The 1,814-nt window shown below is 34.3% G+C and overlaps 1 long non-coding RNA gene across 1 annotated transcript; it reads right to left on the bottom strand.

Moving 5' to 3' along the window:
- Nucleotides 1-224: 224 nt before the first annotated feature.
- On the bottom strand, nucleotides 225-1,081 carry LOC135078547 (uncharacterized). The gene is made up of 3 exons (XR_010258641.1): nucleotides 848-1,081; nucleotides 506-602; nucleotides 225-401 (listed from the first exon to the last, which is right to left on the bottom strand). It is a non-coding gene; the product is annotated as an uncharacterized LOC135078547 (long non-coding RNA).
- Between the last annotated feature and the right edge of the window lie 733 nt (nucleotides 1,082-1,814).

The raw sequence follows: 1,814 nt of genomic DNA, 5'->3' as shown, positions 1-1,814 counted from the left end.
TTATTACAATTCAGACGAATTTAGTTTAGGTTTTCCAATGATGGGGTACTTTTCATACTTTTACCACTGATAAAAGAAGACCTGAGGAAATTAACTGCGAGGAGGCCTTCCAGTGCCACCTACATAATGTATCAGTTGCTAGTGGTAAATAAAACATAAAATTTTTAATAAAGTTTTATTTTCATCAATCTTCAATGTCTAATTTAATTGTATGTATCATAAAGCTTTTTTTCATGTTCTAACAAATTGTTTTCTCTTTCTATCAATATTTTTTCTCTTTGTAGCCCCAACTCGTGCAAAGCCTGGTCTTGTTATATATTATTCAATGTGGTGCGTTTGATTCTTGTTTCTGTCTTAATCTTCATTCTTGCTACTACTAATCTTAATTTCTTGATACCTACCTGAAAAGCAAATTAATTATGAATTTAATTCCTTTGAGTAGGTATATTCTGCTTAGTTATTCCTCATAAATCTACGTACTATATATTTTAAAAACATTACTTACTAGTGGGTGTTGAGAACGTTTGATTGATTCCTGAGAAAGTTCTTTCATTCTTTGGGTCTTTAAATTATTCCAGCAGCTTTTCAGTTGATGTGTGAGCCTTTGTGAAACATAAAATATGGTTGAGAATTGTAAGCCACTGTTAGAGTTTCCCAGGCCTGCTTCGTCAACTCGATATTTTAGAGGGGATAATAATATGCTTGTCTTCAATAATAGGCCTTTCTCTTATTAAGCTACAATCAGCAGCTCTCTTTCGGAAGAAGAAAACGGCAGCTTTTTTATCTGAAAAATAATGATTGAAACATGATTTTCACTATTATTATTAATCGAAATATTCATACTAACCTGATAGTTGTAGTTTTATCCATATTTATTTATATTATTTAATTCACAAATCCACAAAATAACGACACTTATAAACCGTTGCACCGTTTGAATGACAGGAATGTCATGTCAGTTAGCGGAGTGAAGTGCGTAACATAAGCGAACCAATCACAGAACTCTATTCAACACTCTGATTTTGCATAGTCAAGGGTCGTTTAAGTATTGTTTATGAATTGAAAGGCTTGTCATATGGAACGCATTGTGAAATGTCTCATTTCGCATAGCGTTGCTGCTTTGCATAGGTAAGTATCGTTTGTGAATACGGGTGTAAGTCATTTAAGGGCTGTTATAATCAATTCATCATCATCGTTATTTCAGCCTCTCCCCCGATGACTTCCACATCGCACGGTTGGTAGCGGCCCGTATCCAGCGCCTTCCTGCTACCTTAAAATAGCTCAAAAGCTGACCATGATCTTTGTCTTCTTGAAGCAAAAATAAGCAGAGAAATCGCAATCTGTTAATTTATTCATGCATTCCGTACTATTTCTTCTTTAGGTATAGATGAGCATCGCTGAGGATATTTAGTGACTTCTATCTCAGTAAGTCAGATGCTTGTCTGAACTTATGTACTCTATGGTCTTTACTTCTTTCGTTACGAGGTTATAAAAGTTATTAAATATCGGGTGCAATTCTTCGCCAATGGCCGGGTCGTTAAATTAAATTACCTAAGTCCAGTTTAATTTTGTTCTGTTACAAATAAAATGCCAATTAGAACCTAGTTGATAATTTAATAACTTTAAGTTTTGGTAAACACTTTTGTTATTATTGGTCTCAGGTATTTAACTGACATCGTTGATGGAGAGATCCTGAAGAGAGTCACTGTCTCTAACTAGATTTAGGACGCGAATTAATCTCTGGACACCCGTTGCCTTCGTCGTAAGTCTTACAATATTACTAACTACAATAGACAATATAGTGTTTCGTTTTC

The sequence above is a fragment of the Ostrinia nubilalis genome, chromosome 15, assembly GCF_963855985.1.
Source record: "Ostrinia nubilalis chromosome 15, ilOstNubi1.1, whole genome shotgun sequence".
Taxonomy (NCBI): Eukaryota; Metazoa; Arthropoda; class Insecta; order Lepidoptera; family Crambidae; genus Ostrinia; species Ostrinia nubilalis.
The sequence above is the reverse complement of the archived record's forward strand: the minus strand, read 5'-3'. Positions and strand labels throughout refer to the sequence as shown.